The following is a 21,778-nucleotide window of genomic DNA, read 5'->3' as shown; positions in this document are numbered from 1 at the left end:
AGGAAACACAAGCATTAAATGATACATTAAACAAGATGGACTTAATTGATATTTATAGGACATTCCATCCAAAAACAACAGAATACACATTTTTCTCAAGTGCTCATGGAACATTCTCCAGGATAGATCGTATCTTGGGTCACAAATCAAGCCTGAGTAAATTTAAGGAAATTGAAATCGTATCTTTTCCGACCACAACACTGAGACTAGATATCAATTACAGGAAAAAAACTGTAAGAAATACAAACACTTGGAGGCTAAACAACACACTACTTAATAACCAAGAGATCACGGAGGAAATAAAAAAATACCTAGAAACAAATGACAATGAAAACACAATGACACAAAACCTATGGGATGCAGCAAAGCAGTTCTAAGAGAGAAGTTTATAGCTATACAAGCCTAACTTAAGAAACAAGAAACATCTCAAATAAACAACCTAATCTTACACCTCAAGCAATTAGAGAAAGAAGAACAAAAAAAACCCACAGTTAGCAGAAGGAAAGAAATCATAAAGATCAGATCAGAAATAAATGAAAAAGAAATGAAGGAAACGATAGCAAAGATCAATAAAACTAAAAGCTGGTTCTTTGAGAAGATAAACAAAATTGATAAACCATTAGCCAGACTTATCAAGAAAAAAAGGGAGAAGACTCAAATCAACAGAATTACAAATGAAAAAGGAGAAGCAACAACTGACACTGCAGAAATACAAAGGATCATGAGAGATTACTACAAGCAACTATATGCCAATAAAATGGACAACCTGGGAGAAATGGACAAATTCTTAGAAATGCACAACCTTATGAGGCTGAACCAGGAAGAAATATAAAATATGACCAGACCAATCACAAGCACTGAAACTGAAACTCTGATTTAAAATCTTCCAACAAACAAAAGCCCAGGACCAGATGGCTTCACAGGCAAATTCTATCAAACATTTAGAGAAGAGCTAACACCTGTCCTTCTCAAACTCTTTCAAAATATAGCAGAGGGAGGAACACTCCCAAACTCATTCTATGAGGCCACCATCACCCTGATACCAAAACCAGACTAAGATGTCACAAAGAAAGCAAACTACAGGCCAATATCATTGATGAACATAGATGCAAAAATCCTCAACAAAATACTAGCAAACAGAATTCAACAGCACATTAAAAGGATCCTACACTATGATCAAGTGGGGCTTATCCCATGAATGCAAGGATTCTTCAATATATGCAAATCAATCAACGTGATACACCATATTAACAAATTGAAGGAGAAAAACCATATGATCATCTCAATAGATGCAGAGAAAGCTTTCGACAAAATTCAGCACCGATTTATGAAAAAACCCCTCCAGAAAGTAGGCATAGAGGGAACTTTCCTCAATATAATAAAGGCCATATATGACAAATCTACAGCCAACATCGTCCTCAATGGTGAAAAACTGAAAGCATTTCCACAAAGATCAGAACAAGACAACGTTGCCCACTCTCACTGCTCTTATTCAACATAGTTTTGGAAGTTTTAGCCACAGCAATCAGAGAAGAAAAAGAAGTAAAAGGAATCCAAATTGGAAAAGAAGTAAAGCTGTCACTGTTTACAGATGACATGATACTATGTATAGATAATACTAAAGATTCTACCAGAAAACTATTAGAGCTAATCAATGAATTTGGTAAAGTAGAAGGATACAAATTTAATGCACAGAAATCTCCTGCATTTCTATACACTAATGATGAAAAATCTGAAAGTGAAATTAAGAAAACACTCCCATTTACCATTGCAACAAAAAGAATAAAATATCTAGGAATAAACCTACCTAAGGAGACAAAAGACCTGTATGCAGAAAATTATAAGACACTGATGAAAGAAATTAAAGATGATACAAATAGATGGAGAGATATACCATGTTCTTGGATGGAATAATCAACATTGTGAAAATGACTCTACTACCCAAAGCAATCTACAGATTCAATGCAATCCCTATCAAACTACCACTGGCATTTTTCACAGAACTAGAACAAAAACTTTCACAATTTGTATGGAAACACAAAAGACCCTGAATAGCCAAAGCAATCTTGACAAAGAAAAACACAGCTCAAGGAATCAAGCTGCCAGACTTCAGACTATACTACAAAGCTACAGTAATCAAGACAGTATGGTACTGGCACAAATACAGAAATATAGATCAATGGAACAGGACAGAAAGCCCAGAGATAAACTCACACACATATGGTCATCTTATCTTTGATAAAGGAGGCAAGAACATACAGTGGAGAGAAGACAGCCTCTTCAATAAGTGGTGCTGGGAAAACTGGAAAGCAACATGTAAAAGTATGAGATTAGAATACTCCCTAACACCATACACAAAAATAAGCTCAAAATGGATTAAAGACCTAAATGTAAGGCCAGACACCATCAAACTCTTAGAGGAAAACATAGGCAGAACACTCTATGACATAAATCACAGCAACATCCTTTTTGACCCACCTCCTAGAGAAATGGAAAAAAAAAAACAAAAAAAAAAATGGGACCTAATGAAACTTAAAAGCTTTTGCACAGCAAAGGAAACCATAAACAAGACCAAAAGACAACCCTCAGAATGGGAGAAAATATTTGCAAATGAATCAACTGACAAAGGATTTATCTCCAAAACATAAAAGCAACTCATGCAACTCAATATCAAAAAATCACACAACCCAGTCCAAAAATGGGCAGAAAACCTAAATAGCCATTTCTCCAAAGAAGATATACAGATTGCCAACAAACATATCAAAGAATGCTCAACATCATTAATCATTAGAGAAATGCAAATCAAAACTACAATGAGATATCATCTCACACCGGTCAGAATGGCCATCATCAAAAAATCTACAAACAATAAATGCTGGAGAGGGTGTGGAGAAAAGGGAACGTTCTTGCACTGTTGGTGGGAATGTAAATTGATACAGCCACTATGGAGAACAGTAAGGACGTTCCTTAAAAAACTAAAGTTAGAACTACCATACGACCCAGCAATCCCACTACTGGACATATACCCTGAGAAAAACCTAATTCAAAAAGAGTGATGTACTAAATTGTTCATTGCAGCTCTATTTACAATAGCCAGGACATGGAAGCAACCTAAGTGTCTATCAACAGATGAATGGATAAAGAAGATGTGGCACATATATACAATGAATATTACTCAGCCATAAAAAGGAATGAAACAGTTATTTGTAGTGAGCTGGATGGACCTAGAGACTGTCACACAGAGTGCAGTAAGTCAGAAAGAGAAAAACAAATACCGTATGCTAACACATATATATGGAATCTAAAATAAAGAAAAAGAAAATGGTCAGAAGAACCTAGGGGCAAGATGGGAATAAAGATGCAGACCACAGATCTACTAGAGAATGAACTTGAGGATATGGGGAGGGGGAAGTGTAAGCTGGGACAAAATGAGAGAGGGGTAGGGACATTTACACACTACCAAATGTAAAATAGATAGCTAGTGAGGAGCATCTGCATAGCACAGGGAGATCAGTTCGGTGCTTTGTGACCACCTAGAGGGGTGGGATAGGGAGGGTGGAAGGTAGGGAGATACAAGAGGGAAGAGATATGGGAACATATGTATAACTGATTTACTTTGTTATAAAGCAAAAACTGACACACCATTGTAAAGCAATTATACTCTAATAAAGATGTTTAAAAAAAAAACCTAAAGAAACCAAAAAAGAATGACATAATGCCATTTGTAGCAACATGGATGGACCTAGAGATTACCATGCCAAGTGAAGTAAGCCAAAAATAGGACAAAATACCACATGATACCACTTATATATGGAATCTTAAATATGACACAAATGAAGTTATCTAAGAAACAGAAACAGGCTCACAGACGTAGAGAACAGACTTGTGGTTGCCAAAGGGGAGAGATGGATTAGGAGTTTGCGATTAGTAGATGCAATCTATTATATATAGAATGCATAAACAATTAGGTCCTACTACTGTAGAGCACAGGGAACTATATTCAATATCCTGTAATAAATCATAATGGAAAAGAATATGAAAAAAATAATTCAACAATTCCTTTCACAAACGTATTTTTAGCAAATGTATTATATGCAAAAATTGTACAGACGTTAGCCCTGCCACTAGGAGTTACAGTCTACCAAAGAAATGGATGTATATATGAATCCTAAGTATTTAAAACAGAATGCAGTATTTGGGGTGGGGGGGAACTGTCAATTAACTTATTTGTAAAGTCACTATTTTTCAGTACATTTTACATGTCTCTATATGAGAGCTCTCTCACGTTTAAACCAAAAATTAGCTTATAATTTTTCCTTAACTTTTAAAAATTCAGAGCGCTGCCTCTTTAAATCCACTTAACAACAGGAATGATGCATCCAATCTAATTCTTAAAATCTCAGACTTTTCAGAGCCAAATAAATGGTTTCGTTTTAGACAAAGTATACATCTAGGTAGAAATCATCAGTATAATGCTTACTGTTGAACACTTAACCTGTAATATTTCTCAGCATGGAACTTGAATAGATAAAAATGACAAAGGGAGATTCTGACCCACAGTTTCATAACCTGGATTTTGAGTAGAAAACTACCTGCACAGTCAGAAAAGGTAAGTTTTCAATATTACTATAATGGTTGCTAAGGTAATGCCTTTTTTGTCCCTACAGTGTTTACAATTATGTATATATAGCCTCCATGTTTAAAATATAATGCAGTATAATTTCCTTCAATTATATGATTTCAGGCCAGGCTAAATTAAATCAGTAGATATCAAAGATTTTTAGTTTGTTCATTCTCTAAACATAAAACAGTATTATCACCCACATTAGGAAGTCAATACACTATTACAACAATATTACATATGATCAAGTATTTCCTTTCATTCAATTATGCAACTCTCCATCATAAAAGTGAGACGTGTTTTATTAATATGTATATGGCATAAGTAAAACTGCTTGGATAATACCTCAGTATTTGAGGAAGTACCTTAAACAGCAGTAAGCATTTCTCTTTTCATCATGCATGCTCATCGCTTCTACATCCAAACATCAAAATACAATAATCAAAAGCTCCAATTTTATTAGAGTCTGCATTTAAATGGCTGGTGGATCTTTTGTTGGGTTTTCAAGGTACAGACCTAAGACCACTTTCTTGTTCATTATTTTATTCTTCTATATTCATTTACCTAATGAAGGAAAATAACATAACACAATAATGAACAGATTAAAGTTTCCCACTGAGCAGTACAAGTTCAGTCTGAGTCTCTGGTAAAAATCTTTTCCTTTTTTTTTTTTTTCTTAATTTTAACAAAACACATTAAGGAATGGTTTAAGGCTTTGCTAGTTGATTATTTGAAACCTACATTTTTTTTTTTTTTTTTTATTTGTTTATTTTAAACCTCCATTTTTTTTTTTTTTTTTTTTGGCATTATGTGGACCTCTCACCGTTGTGGCCTCTCCCATTGCAGAGCAACAGGCTCCGGACGCGCAGGCTCAGCGGCCATGGCTCACAGGCCCAGCCGCTCTGCAGCACGTGGGATCTTCCCGGACCGGGGCACGAACCTGTGTCCCCTGCATTGGCAGGCGGACTCTCAACCGCTGCGCCACCAGGGAAGCCCTGAAACCTACATTTGCCAACTGGTGTTTTTAATACCTTCAGGCTTAAGTGAAAATGAGACAAGAAATCTCATTTTCTTGTCTCATCTTATCCAAAAATAAATGGATTTTTCCTGATGTTATTATTGTATTTTTAGTGTAAATTATTATTGCCAACATTATGCACAAAGCCTAAAACATTAACTTTTAGTGTTATAAAAATTGTCTTTAATGTTAGTTACCTGGTCAGATAATGTAACATGTTTATTTACCTGAAAAGTTTCCTTTTCTATGTCTAACATCAAACCATTTAATTCCACAATAAAAGCCATTACCACTGTGAAACTTCTACATTCATAGAGATTGGACACACCCCTACACTCTATCTTCCTGGGTGGTATCAACAAGGATCAGTGGGGAATCTTTTTCACACAATCAGAAAATAACTAAGAAGCAATAATTACAGGTTGAGCAATGGACTATTATACAGAAAGGAAAGAGGCAGTCAGTGTTCTCCAGGGAACAACAGCTGGATGCAGAACTGGTTCCCTACTTTACAGGCCCGGCACCAAATAAAATTCCGGGCCCAGTGTCCAAAAATTATGAAGAATTTCAAGAGACAACAGCAGAGCATTAAACAAAGTGTGAGGTCCTTCTGAACACGGAGCCCCATCTAACCACACAGGTCACACACCCTTGAAGTCAACTCTGGCTCAATGACTACGTAGTTCCAAGGAGGAAACTTCATGAGGAGATATCATCTAATAGGTGTTGAAAGGAGACCTTTACAATCTCTTCAAAACAGAAGATACTATGGAAGTGCAGATTCTAAGAAGTGTGTGTAAGAAAAAGAAAACAACATGCATGATAAGATGAATATCAAAGGAAGAGATTTGTAACAAGACAGAAGCTACCTTAAGAAACCTGGAAAACAACCTTGCACAGACAGGTCTCTTGGTGTTGTGTTAAGTGCCAAATGAATAGTTTGGCGGGTGCAGAGAGTAGAAATGACCTAGTCTTTATTTTCTTTATTTTTTTTTTCTTTTCCTTCCTTCCTTCTTCTCTCCCTCCCTCCTTCTCTCTCTCTCTCTCTCTCTCTCTCTCTATGGCTGCATTGGGTCTTCATTGCTGTCCGTGGTCTTTCTCTAGCTGCAGCGAGCAGAGGCTACTCTTCCTTGCAGTGCATGGGCCTCTCATTGCGGTGGCTTCTCTTGTTGTGGAGCATGGGCTCTAGGTGCATGGGCTTCAGTAGTTGTGGCACACGGGCTCAGCAGTTGTGGCGCACGGGCTTAGTTGCTCCGCGGCATGTGGGATCTTCCCAGAGCAGGGATTGAGCCTCGTGTCCCCTGCATTGGCAGGTGGATTCTTAACTACTGCTCCACAAGGGAAGTCCAGAAATGGCCAGAGGAGTTTGATTTATCTAAGTTCACCCTGATTTCACATGTAACATGGCTTTTATAATTGGCAGGTATTCTTTTCTGTTTTAAATAGAAACTCTTTCTAAAACCCTTAAAATATTTGATTATGTCATAAAGTCTCCAAGATAGAAATTTAGAAATACTAAACTCTAATGAAGTAAACATGAAACAAATTTCCATCATGGATTGCAGTGAAACTTCTACTTGGGTAAGCACTTCATAAAAAAATGAATGCATTATAACACACACGTACCTAGAGGTTTACGTTGAGCTTACGTCGGGCTTCTACAGAATGTTTTAGATCAAATTTACCTACTTCTCTTTAGCTATGTGAGATGTAAAATACAGACATCATTTCCTTTTGTTCCACCAAATTCACCATCACTTAAAACTTATCAGGAAGAAATAGCATTGCATTCTATCTTTCAAACTTTGGGCACTCATCTCCTACATTTGAATATTTTTAAAGTAAAATCTTACCAAAACTGAAAGTCTGAAAAATATTGGAAAATAAATCTTAAGTGAAGGTTTGACTTTTTCAGGCAGAAATGTTAATACCCTGTGTAAGTAGCTTTGGATGCTTAAGCAGTTGGTGTGCTGCTAAATGTTTAAAAATGGGCTGGAGGATCAAAAAAATGGTCAGAAGACCTAAATAGACATTTCTCTAAAGAAGACATATAGATGGCCAAAAAGCACAGGAAAAGATGCTCAACATCGCTAATTATTAGAGAAAACAAATGGAAACTACAATGAAGTGCCACCTCACACCGGTCAGAATGGCCATCATCAAAAAAGTCCACAAACAATAAATGCTGGAGAGGGTGTGGAAAACATTGGCCAGCTCAATCTCCTGCCCTGTGAGGAAACTGCCCTTACCACATACTTAACCTGTAATAAGCCATTTCTTCTATCTTGGCCTCAAAACTTCCACCAACGAGGATGGTCAACAGTACAGGATTGTGGGCAGACATGGTTCAAATCCTTTCTCTGCTACTCACCAGGCATGTATGTAACTCTGAGAAATTCACTTAGCCTGAGTTTAGTGTTCTCATCTGTAAAATGGAGGTACTACATATTTGCAACTTCAGAGAGTTGTTTTGCTGAGCAAACAAGATGCCATGTGTAATGCATTTAGCACAGGGTTGGAACAAAATAAGCACTCAGTATATGCCAGCTAACACAATTTAGACAATGATTTTCAACCTTGGCTGCAGGTACGTATCACCTGGGAGGTTTTAAAAATCCCAAGGCTCAGGATACACACTGGCCCACGTAAATTAGAATTTCTGATGATGGGATCCAGGCATCAATATTTCAAAACTCCCCATGTTGGGCTTCCCTGGTGGCGCAGTGGTTGAGAGTCTGCCTGCCGATGCAGGGACACGGGTTCGTGCCCCGGTCCGGGAAGATCCCACATGCCGCGGAGCGGCTGGGCCCCTGAGCCATGGCCGCTGGGGCTGCGCATCTGGAGCCTGTGCCCCGCAGCCGGAGAGGCCACAACAGTGAGAGGCCTGCGTACCGCAAAAAAAAAAAACCCAACAAAACTCCCCATGTTATTCTATGTGCAGCTAACGTTAAGGAACACTGAATAACCAGCTAAGAAAATTTGCAAGGCCACGCAATTCAGCAGCTAGATGACTACAATTACTACATTGTATTTCCTTTTAAAGAGGCAGAGCTACAACAATCATTAGTAGTATCAAGATGCAAAGTTTAAGCACCCAGTGTGTGCAAGATAATAAAAGCTCCTTCCCTGGGAGGTCTTTGAAGCATCAGGAAAGTTATTTACATGGATAACCTCTTTGCTTAAGCTGCTTGGCTATACATTTCTTCTTGTTTATAGTTTCAAATTCTTAGATAACTTCTTGTCACATCCGTGTTGACTATTGTGAGTTGCCAGCTGAGCTTTGTCTCTGGAGAAATCACTGAACACAGCTCTGCTCCAACGCAGGTAGCTAAGAGAAGGATGGAAACATTCTGAATAATAATTAGAAGGGAAAAAGGGAAAGTGAAATTCCATTAGGAAAGTGCTCCTGTCAGAGCCAATGGAAGCAGATGCTTCAACAAAACAGGGCTCAAGAGGATCAAGCATGAACCTTCTTCCTGTGTGACAAGAGATGGTCCAAGAGGATCGATTCCATGTACAACCATTAACACACAGTTTTTGATCAAAGGCATTATTCTAATTTTACCTGTCCCTAATCTTGAGATACTCATGACATGGTCTATGATTAATCAGCATGACAATCACAATTATGGGAAAATGGAAATTAAGATGTATTATTTCTATCAGTTTTACTCAAAGTTTGCCCCTGCTTCTGCCCATGTGACTGTCAATTCAACCTTCTGCGAACACACTGGATTAAAATCTTGTTTCATTTTTCAAATCCCTTTACACCATCTGACTCTGAATTAAAGGCAACCTGCCATTACGTTTAAGTTAGAGTGATAGTAATTAGAGTGACCTAGAATTCTGTACAAACTATTTCACTTTAAGAAACATGGGATTACACTCTTGCTGTCTGCCTAGCTGGCAATCTGTATGGAGAAGACAAAGGATAAATGAGCTTGGTGACTCCTTCAAAATGGTATTGATTCAAAGATATATTGGTTGACAACCCCCCCTCAGAGGACAAAGGACCTGCTGCCATTAATGGGGTAAATAAATACTTTACAGGTCAGTAACACTAATATTTCCAGAGGCCTCTAAGAACGTGGCTTTTTATGAAGCTGTTACCATGTTTGACGCCCTGGTATTATGAAGTGATTATTTTCATGTATTTTGTTTCATGACTTTTACCTGTTTTTGCTATAAGCAATAGATTTTCTTCTGCTCTGGAAGAAAGTATTGTATAGTATGAGAAAAACACTCATATAAAGTAAAATAGCATTTGCTTTGGGCCATGTTTCCACGGGCAAATCAAAGCGTAACCTTAGAAATTTTGAGATGCAGAAATAACTTAACTAACAAAAAATGGGATGTGGAGTGGTAGAAAGAAGGTGGGAAAAAGGTTTAGTGCCCTGATTGGCCCACATTTTATAGCAAGGGATCAATAAGCACTACTTAAACTGATGAATCAAGTAACTACCGTTCAAGTGCATTATTTAAAGACATAATGCATGCTTTGATTTCTTTAATTTTTTAAAAATAGCTTCCACGCACATAAAGCTTAATGACTACACTAGTTATGTTCCTGGAAATAAATAAATAAATAAATATATACACACATTTATTTTACATAGAGACAGTCATACAGAGTCAGAAAGAGAAAAACAAATATCGTATATTAACACATATATGTGGAATCTAGAAAACTGGTACAGATGAACCGGTTTGCAAGGCAGATATAGAGACACAATGTAGAGAACAAGCATATGGACACCAAGGCGGGGGGAAAGCAGGGTGGGGAGGTGGTGGTGGGATGAATTGGGAGACTGGGATTGACATATATACACTAATATGTATAAAATAGATAAGTAATAAGAACCTGCTGGATAAAAAAATAAAATAAAATCCAAAAAAAGATACTTTATTGTTATATTTGTTTTATATATATACATATACTATATAAAATATGTATAACATGCTGATATTAATGTATATTATTTACCATATAAAACAGATATTTATGTGTTATGTTATATAAATAATATATTTATGTATAATATATATTATTTGTACATATAAAATTATGTATAATCACACATATACATATTCCTATATACATACATCTGTATACACACATGCTCAAATCGTCTAAGCTAATAATCATTTTGATGCCCCATTCCAAAAGTTAACCTGCTCTCCTAGTCAGCAGAACCTTCACAAGTCTTATTCTTTCACTTCCCTCATATTTATTCTATAATCATATTTTATGTCATTACTAACCTTATTTCCAATTGAAAATAATAGGTTTATCCAAGTCAAATTTTAGAGAGTATAAATTCTACTTCTATATGTAGTGATATATTTATGCAGTTGTTGAGTCAAATAATAACATAATACTGAGAAAACATAACAAGATTATTATTAAAAACAAAATATTGTATAGAAACAAGTGCCTTTCTAACACACCATCATCACATTTCTTCTTCTGCTCTGGTTGTTTTCTGATTTGGACTAAAATTTTTAATAAATTGGTATATTGCTATCCTTAAAATAACAATGTGTAAAGAAAAATATCCCAAGGAAACATGAAAAGGTCAAAATAAAGGTTTAATTAACTACAAAATAAAGTAGTATCTGTCCTATAATTATAACATTAGAAAGATATTTACTCAGCAATATCAAGAATGACTTTTTTACAAGAGGAAAGTTTTTTTTTAAGTAACTGCTACGTTTCAAGGAAAAAAATACCTCTTGAAATCAATGATACAGGATGAATAAATAAATGAGAAATACTTAGAAGACAAAGGAGAGCTTTTAAAATTAGAGTAATAATGCTGATCTAATTCTACATGTAGATAGTTACTAATTAGAACAACTAAATTACAAAAATGCCTCAAAGATTATTTTGAAATGATATTGCCAGCTCCAGTAGGTCAAATCTTTGGGATAAAAGTCATGCCATTTGTTCTCTAACTTTCTGCACTTCAAATTGATCTTGGGAGTCTGAGGTCAGCCTCCAGATGATATTTAGAAATATTTGTCAATTTATTTCACCAAGGTGCTCACCTATATGTTACGTGTTTTTCCTACTCTTTCTACCAATATTTTAGGGCTGGCTCTACCATTACTTTATCCCTGATCTTCTCTTCTCAGGACTCACTTCATAACACTGGCTTTGGATGATTTTAAAACTATTGCTATATTACTACTTAAACGCCGTAATAGACAACTCATTAAAATACTACTCATCTTTCTTCTGCAGACAAAATAGTTATTACTAAAAATAAAATGGATTTTTAAAAAATTGCAACAGAACGACACTGCACTTCTCAATTCAACTACCTTGCACAGCGTACCACGGTACTGGGCTATAAAACCAAAAAATTAATGCTCACAGGAATCTAGTTGGTGATTCACGTAAGTGAACAGTAAGATTTAAATATGATATAATAAAAGCATCAACAGAATTCCATTCAAGATACCATGAATCAGAGGGAAAATAATTAGTGCTGTCTGGGAGAGCTTCTTGGGGGAATTGACCTCTGCATCGAATTTTATAGAATGAGAAATAGTTCACAAGGAGAGCAAGAGATAAAAGTATATTCCAAGCAAAAAGGCAAAGAATGGAGATATAAACCATGATTTTTTTTTGTGTTCTGCCATAATGGAATGTAACAATTGAGCATCTGTTAAAGAAGTAGAAGATGGAGCTTGGGGACATGAGGCTGGAGAGATATCCAGGGGCAAAATGATTAAGGTATTCAATTCCATGATGCAGGGCTTGAACATATGGGTTTCAGGAGCCAATGAAGGTTTTCAATCATGAGATGCATGTTTTAGTCCAACCACTCTGGCATCTAGTATGGCAGAGGGGTGGGAGGTATGGGAATAGTGACAGATTAAATAGCTAACAGGCTATTCAGATAGCCAAGGCAAGCCTTGACCAGGCCATGGGAAGAGAGTGGCACTGGAACTGTAGGAGTTGATTTTATTAAGGCCAAACCCCAAAACTTTAGGAAACTCAGAAATATTTAGCTTATGCGATTCCATTACTCTCAAGTGTTCCTTGTATTCCTACAGTAATTATGTGCCATGTGGATTCTTGAGGAAAGAAGCACTAGTCCAAGCTAGTCCAAGACAAGGAAAGGGTCCAAAAAACTGATGGAGACTCCATTTAAAGGTTTCAGTGAAAACCCTAAAACTGTATGTGTGCATTCTTCTAAGAGGATCCACACTTTGCCTATGATATATTGTGAAAAGAGAGAGAATCACACACAATTCTCAAGTCTGGTCCAGTCTCATTCAGAATGCCTGAAAACACTTTTGAAATTTCTACTGCTCTTCATTACCTACTGACCAGATTACAATTTTAAATGGATTCCAGACTTTACATTTTGAATAATTAATTGTTCCTGCTTGCACAGATAAGTGTGCAAGACTTTGAGACTGGATCTCATTATTCCTGAAGTGTTGATAAGTGGAAGAAAAGAGGGTATAACACTACCAAGAATTGACTTCCTATAAGTCAATTAGTAAAAGTGGGAAATCTGACTTGGAAAGAAACTTCAGCTAGAAGGAATAACTTTGATGAGTCTTCCCATTCAGGTATCCATTTATTGGATTTGGGTTGTTCTAGACTTTGGAGATGTAATCTAATGGAACGTACTTCCTTGGGAGGTTTGGTATTCTATTTTGTAATGTGAAAAGCTGCTTAAAAGTGCCATTATAGTAAGAGTGGGTAAAACGCCTGCATTTCTCCCTTATTTAGTGATACCTTTTGATTCGCTTCACCCAGTATGGGCATAATTTCACCACATATTCTGATGTTTATCATTTCCTAGACTGGGTTCCTCTAGGCCAGGGACTGTGAATCTTTGCTCATCTCTGGATCCTTAGTGTTTTATCTTGGACATTGTTAGGGACAATGAAAAAGTATGTTGAATGAAAAAATAAGTGCCTACAAAATAAAACATTTCATCAAAGGGTAGCAGAGAGATTTGAATGAGGAAGAAAGCACTTCTGAGACATAGAAGTATAGTTGCCCCTGATATTAGAGAGACTCAATGAATTTTCACAAATTTGTGAGTTTCCAGGGCCTTAACAGGAATCCTTTACAAAGCTGAGTTCTTCACCCCATTTCCCCTGTTAGCTATTGGAGGCTTTCAAAACTCCAAGCCTCAATATCATTGTTTTAATTCATGGTACCCTTTGGAGAACTCTTGTTATGAGCCACCTACATTACTTTCCAAAACTCACTATTGGGCCATTTTATTACAAATGAAACAACTGCCTGAGAGTGAGAATTGTTAAAAACTGGAATGGGTAACTAGGAAAATTGTTCTGATGCTTTCTTTAAACACAAAAATACTGTTTTTAATTTATCTTGATTAATTAGAAGATAAACATGCCCAATACCATGGGTTCCTCCCAAGTTGATCCCAGGCCTCTGATTCTCTTAGTGCAGAGGGATTCTTTTCATTCTTACAATGCTAGTTCCTTAGATGAATAGCATAATTCTTAACTGAAGTACTCTTCGCTATACACTTGAAACTAACACAACATTGTTAATCGACTATACTCCAATATAAATAAAATTTTTTAAAATAATTAATTAATTAAAAGAAAGAGAAAATGTATGCCACATATATCATGAGCCCATTCCACACAAATCACTAAATTAACAAAATCAGAACAGCCCCTCTGCAGGAACGGGATCTCAGAAATGAAATACAGCGATACTTGATAGAAATTATCAACGCTTTATCAGTCAACATCTCTGTTTCACCAACTCACATGCCAGAAGACACAGAATGATTACCATTACATCTAAAACGGATGTGAAAGGAAATATCTTCACCATGGGGAGAATGCTAGAAAAAAAACAACTCAAGGAAATGAGGTGCTTTGATAGTCTCATGTATCTAGTAATGAGACAGCCTTTCAAGTCCATTGGCAATGTTCAAAGATTTTTGTTCTTCATCAGTCTCTGCCAAGGGACATGACTATAAACATCTAACTATAAAGCTACATGGAACAGAGAGAGACAACCTCTGGAATCTGCATACTGGTGGTAGGAAGTGGTTTAGCCACTTAAATATAGAGAATGTTAGAGAGTGTTGGGGAATATCAGAACTGTACCACTGCAACTTTGAGAAAGAAAAATACTAAGAGACATTTGAGAAAGCAGAGATTTTTCTGCATTATTTTGTAAAATATCAGATAAAAGCTGGAATTCCAAGGAATATCAATTTACTAATTCTGCACTCTCTATTAAAAACCGGCCCACAACCCCTGAAGGGCAGCAAATAACTCTTCTCCACCTCTCATCCTCTGCAGGGTTAGCACACTATCTTGCATAGGTGACATTCGTTGGTTATCTGCATGAATAAATTAAGAACCAACGGTTCAAAACAAATTAGTAGCTGATAAAGACAATATTTGAAATAGATAAAGGGCCTATTCAGGGAAATGGAACCATATGACTCTCCCATTAAAATACTAGCATTTTATAATACTGTTGCAAGGATAACACCCATCCGATAAATATTCTGCTGTATAAGGAAAGAGCTATGTTAGGTCCAAAGGCAACTTCACCATGAAATATTGAAGCATAATCTTAGGCCCTTCTCACTTGCAGAGGCTGCTTCCACAGTTCTTGGAGGAGTCCCAGCAGTACATTCACAAGGTCATTTGGATTTTTTTATATTTAAAAACATAGGATGCAGGCTTCCTTGGTGGCGCAGTGGTTGAGAGTCCGCCTGCCGATGCAGGGGACTCAGGTTCGTGCCCTGGTCCGGGAAGATCCCACATGCCGCGGAGCGGCTGGTCCCGTGAGCCATGGCCGCTGAGCCTGTGCGTCCGGAGCCTGTGCTCCGCAATGGGAGAGGCCACAACAGTGAGAGGCCCGCGTACCGCAAAAACAAAAAAACCCAGAAAAACAAAAAACATGGGATGCTGTACACATAACTATGTATCTCATTCTACTCTTACTTGTCTTATGCTTCCCTTCCATTCATGTGGGAGGTCATGGGGATTTGGGGAGTACAGTTAAGGGAGGTGAAGTTGAAAATATGTTTAATTTGGGTTTAATGAGATATATAGTTTCAGTTATTTACCCATATGGTTAAGTTATCGCTAACCATCCAGTGTAGGAATGGTTTCAGGAACACATTTACCCCTAGTTCTGCCAGCTCATCCAGCTCCATGACACGTAGGCCCAGGACCTGAGATTGGATCAGAATATCAACTTCTATTCTAGTGCCTGGAAGGTATGAGCAGTTGAAGAGAAAGGTGGTTTGAAATGGACTGGACCAGAGAAAATTCTTCCAAACTGTATAATTCGTGTATCAAAGACACTTGATAGAAGTTTCCCCAATTTGATTGGAATCCTAAAAATGTATATGACAACCTCAGTAGAGAGCTATGAAGTTGAAAGAAACATTTCTAAATTAACAAAAAGCAGTTTTCGGGCTTCCCTGGTGGCACAGTGGTTGAGTCCACCGGCCGATGCAGGGTACACGGGTTCGTGCCCCTGTCCGGGAAGATCCCACATTCCGCAGAGCGGCTGGGCCCCTGAGCCATGGCCGCTGGGCCTGCACGTCCGGAGCCTGTGCTCCGCAATGGGAGAGGCCACAACAGTGAGAGGCCCGCGTACCGAAAAAAAAAAAAAAAAAGCAGTTTTCAATTAGCCATGTTTGACAAAAGATTGAATTCTACTGTCTCTATAGAAAGTGATATTAAAAAATTATTGCCATATGAAGAGGTGATCAAGGAGTAGGCTGCCAAAATTATAGAAAAAAAATCCTAACTTTTAGAGAAAATTAATTAATAAAGCATTATTTTTGAATTTTGTGATGTTTGTGGTATCTGATGCCTTTTTAAATATTTGTCATTTGATTTATTATTTTATTCTAAATCTATGTTACATTTGAACCTAATTTTATATTTTTGATACTGGATTTGCTTTCTTAAAGAGACCCCCACATTTGCATATGCTTCAGGCACTACAAAAGCTGAATCAGGCTATGACTAGCAAAACTAGTGAGTTGCTTTGTCGGAAATTAGTTATTGGTGAGACAGTAAAGGCTTTGCTTGAATCACGTGACAGTTAGGATTAGACAGATGCTATTATTGTAGTTATTTGTGATAGATTCTCTGAAAAGTAGAGATTTTCTTTGAGAGCAGATACTGTCCAAACTGGTCTAACATTGACAAGGTGCTCTTTAAGGTATTTTTAAGACTAAGACTAGAGCACTGAATATTTTATCTCAAAGATAAAATAGATAACTACTTCATCTTTACATTTTTAGTAGTAACTACATGTATTTGACTAACATCTTTTATACATCCAAAGTGCTTTTTCATACTCTAGATTACAGCTTCTTAATGGCAATAATGAGTCTTGTTTCAGAATAATAGCTTAGTGCCTGGCACTAAGTAGGTACCCAATAAGTTGTTACTGAGTAAATCAATGACTGTATTTAATTCCCCAATAAATTTTTAATTTCAGAATAATTATCCTCATATTACCTATGACGAAATAGATGCAGAATGTTTGCCCAAATTTCCCCAAATAATAGGATTCAGAATTTCAAAATCTGTAGGCTTTTTACTACACTGATGGCATCCTACTACGGTAAATAAAACCTCCAACCTTCCTCTACAAAGGCTATTTATTTCAAAGAAATTCAGTTAACACTAATAGACACAAAAAAATTATTGTTGCATAACATTTTAATTAATGCATATTTGTTATAAATGCCATTAAAGTTGATAATAGTCAAGTGTTAGACAAACATTTTCGGCATTACATTCATGTGAAAATCTATTTATTGTATTTAAATTTTATTAACTTGAGGACGATGATTCTGAAAAAGGAAACATTTCTAACCATCTGAATTTTCCTTGCACTTGGAAAAGCATTTGTCCAATTGACATACAGTTGACACTTCCACAGTTAAAGCCAACATTTAATATTGCCTGTTCCTATTAGAAGATAACTATTGTCCTTTACTAGACTGAAATGACCATTTACTTTCTACCAGATAGCAGACATTAATAGGATTGGCTCACCCAGCCAACTGTGTTGAATTGTTTAAAAGGACAAGGTCATCCGCCTGGGCAAGGTAACAGCCTATTTTGTAGACCTTTGATAATGCCTGGTATCTTATAAAAAAAAAAATCACAGAGGATTCAGAATTTTTGAAGTAACAATTGACATAGCTTTCCTATTAGTTTGTCTATTTTATAAGGGAAACAAAAATGCTCAGAAGCCCTCTACTAAGGGCTACTAGATAATTCTTTGAAAATACTTGTTCCAAACACTCCAATGAAGCCTAAAAATATGTCTCCCAATGTTTGCAGTGTTGGGAGGGGGACGAGGGTGGCTTTTCCAATCTTGATCATGATATCTCAGTTTCTCATACTTAAAGATAATTAGAATCAAAAGAGCATCAAAAGGAAGCTCTAAAAGAACTCAGTGCCTTCAAAATGCTTCCCTGACTGCAGAGAGCCAGTCTTAGGGAGCCACAGACAATGGACCAAATGTGCAACGTGACTAGGAGAGAGGCTGCAAAACAGCTCAGAAAGGGGGTACTCATACCCCAATTTGCCATTCAAACACACAGCTTGCTAATGGGCTCAGCTGTGCACTAGGCTTTGGGTCTGAGTTTTAGGGAGAAACTAAAAATTCAAGGGTGGGAACAGATGCTCCTCATCTTGAAGACCCTGTCCAGATGCTGCCACTAAAGCAGAGGAAAGAAGCAGCTAATTCAGCAGGGCTGGGGAACTAAAAGCTTGGTGCAGGGCCATAAGATGTTTGCTAAAATCTCACATTCCGGTCCCTGTAGTTGAACCAATGCCAAATCCCACCAGTTTTTGAGCATTCCCCAAGCAGACATTCCTGGTAGTAGCACGAATCTCTGCAAAGAAAGCTCCAAATGCATGAAGTGCACACCTCTGGTAAGGAACCAGTTTAACCCTCTTCTTGTGTAGTGGTGATGGCAATGTATTTAATGGTGCAATTGATGCTAGTTATATAGAAAATGAAAGGGCCACAGAGACAACTATTCCTCACTCACAGACAAAAGCTTTCTGTCTTGTCCAAGGAGATAAGTGGCTTCTGTCCTCTGCTAAGAGGTTGAATGAGCAAGATAAAGAGATAAAGTCAAGAAGATGTTTTATGTAAGCAACTGCTCATGAAGAAAGCAGGGCAGAAATAGGGATATAAGGAAACTGAAGACTCTAAAGATCTCACCAACATGAATCTGTCTGATCTTAGGATCATGGCTTCTGTTAATCCCTTCCTGTTCCTTCCATTCTCTCTCCCTTGCCTTTATGCACCTCAGCCAAATCATCAGATATTTACTACCCACACATCAGGAATTTAATCTGAATCATCTGCTCCTAAGGATGTCACACATCAGATTCTTAAATTATTAAAATATGTGCACCTCCAGTCCAATGTGGCAGACACTGTAGCTGGCTCACTCAGCAGTCATTCCAACCTGCTTCTACCTGCCTTCCCATCTGCAGTGGCTTGAAGGCCAAAGGCTAGATTTCCCAGATTCCTTTGCAGCTAACATTCCAAACAATTTAGGTCCTGTCAATCAGATGTAAACCCAGGAGACTCTGAATCTAAGCTGAGTTTCATAGGAGGAGAGGAGGAGGGTATACGGCGTACAGTTCTCTGGTACAGATAGTGGCAGAAGTATAGGGGGCTGGAGTCGACAGTTGTGGCAATAGCTTCCTGGGTTCCTGAAGAGTTGTCTGCTCCCTTTGCAGTCCAGCTCTGCTATACAGTTTGGGAATCTATTCCTGAAAACTCCCAGTGTCTCTTTCAATAGGTCTACCAATGATTATATGAGTCATAATAATCCCTTGATTTTAAACCATCTAGAATGGATTTTATTTTCTGCAGCTAAGACCCTGACTGATAAACTTACTCTGGTTGTGGGAAGAAACCAGACTACTTAAGTACACTTTCCCCTTTCAGACATTCCATTTATGCTAATGAGAAATTTACTAGAGGATAAATCTGTACAACTATGGATGTCACCATTTTAATTCCCAAACTAGATTGCACTAAATTCATAAAAATCTGTAATTCAAGCTACTGGATCACATTGATTCAGAGAATTTTTTATCCTAAAAAATTATGTTCTCATGTATCACTGACAAAAACATTTAATGGGCTTTTACCCAAGTGGCCCACTCAAGACTCTAGTTGATAGAAGTGCTGTCGGGTCCACTAGTTTGCCTATGCTCTAAAAAATATTCTTGAATTCTAAATCAGTTGTAGGCTTTTGTTTAGGTCCTAGGAGCTCAGACCCTAAAGTACAGTAGAAGCTGTTCTGTTTGAAGACCTATAAATAATATAATTTTCTTCAAAATAATTCTACAGGGTTTCCCTGGTGGCACAGTGGTTAAGAATCTGCCTGCCACTGCAGGGGACACGGGGTCGAGTCCTAGTCTGGGAAGATCTCACATGCCGCAGAGCAACTAAGCCCGTGTGCCACAACTACTGAGCCTGTGCTCTAGAGTCCGGGAGCCACAACTACTGAGCCTGCTCGCCTAGAGCCCGTGCTCCACAACAAGAGAAGCCACCGTGATGAGAAGCCCGTGCGTGCCACCACTAAGAGTACCCCCTGCTCGCCACAACTAGAGAAAGCCTGCACGCAGCAATTAAGACCCAAACGTAACCAAAAATAAATAAAATAAATAAATTTATAAAAAAATAAAGATAAAAAAAAATTCTTCATTATTGGAGTTTTGGTGGGATATGAAAAAACATCAGTTACACACACAAATTTTTATTATGTAGAACAAAAGAAAAGTAATTGGAAAATCTTGCCTTAGGATTACCTTATATACACAGATTCTCATTAATCACCCAGTAAAGAGAATAAAGGAGAGTCCCAGGTTACTCTACTTATTAAATTCTCACTGCCTAGGTTATTCCATTCTCCTCAGCATGTGGTCCATTCTAACTTAAAATCATGCTTTCGGTACATGCTAACACAAAGTGATGAGAGATAGTTAACACATAACCAGAGAATTCCAAACCCTTGAATATATAATTACCAAAAATGAGGATAAACCTTAAATACAAAATATATATATATGAAATTGTTCTATCAATGCAAAAGTTTTAACTTTACCTTGTGAAGATAACATAACTGAAAACACAGTAGAGATCTATTTTTCTACCTGTTCTAACATATATTTCAGAAGCATGAAATGGTATTTATTAGGCAAAAAAAACAACTATTGGGATCTCTGAAAATAAAACTTGCAAGTAGCATCGTTAGAGACTGTATAAGAACAAGTTGGAAATAAAAATAGATGGAATAGACACAGTTTCTCTGAGCATGTTTTATTAGCAGGCAGGCTGTCCATTAAATAGCCTGGCCATGCAGAAGGAAATCAAGGATGGACATAAAATCCCAAAAGGGTCTTTTGAGAACAATATGAGAAAATGAGAGCCTAAAAAATATTGCCTAAATAAAGATTACAACATTGGAGAAGGACCAGAATGAGAATTAAAAAATAAAGTCTTTGAAGGAGAGAATAAAGTCAATTCTTCTAATCCCAATTTTTAATTAATTAATTGATTGATTGATTTTATTTATGGCTGTGCTGGGTCTTCGTCGCTGTGCATGGGCTTTAGTTGTGGAGAGCGGGAGCTACTCTTTGTTGCAGTGCGTGGGCTTCTTATTGCAGTGGTTTCTCTTGCTGCGGAGCAGGGGTTCTAGGTGCATGGGCTTCAGTAGTTGCAGCACATGGGCTCAGTAGTTGTGGCTCACAGGCTCTAGAGCACAGGCTCAGTAGTTGTGGCACACGGGCTTAGTGGCTCCATGGCATGTGGGATCTTCCCAGACCAGGGATCAAAACTGTGTCCCCTGCACTGGCAGGCAGATTCTTATCCACTGCACCACCAGGGAAGCCCCTGATCCCAAATAAAAACAATCTTTCAACTTGTCATTTAGCTAGCAATGACTAAGCAATTGTTAACGTAATATTAATCACCATAGAATACTTCTGACTGTTTACCATGTGCTGTGCTCTGTTACATGCTATAGGCATGTAATCTCACTTAATCTTCACAAGGATCCCACCAGGCAAGGATAAATATCATCTTTACTGTGTGTCTGAAAGAG

The sequence above is a fragment of the Neophocaena asiaeorientalis genome, unplaced genomic scaffold (genome assembly GCF_003031525.2).
Source record: "Neophocaena asiaeorientalis asiaeorientalis breed wild unplaced genomic scaffold, Neophocaena_asiaeorientalis_V1.1 scaffold184, whole genome shotgun sequence".
NCBI classification, from domain to species: Eukaryota; Metazoa; Chordata; class Mammalia; order Artiodactyla; family Phocoenidae; genus Neophocaena; species Neophocaena asiaeorientalis.
The sequence above is the reverse complement of the archived record's forward strand: the minus strand, read 5'-3'. Positions refer to the sequence as shown.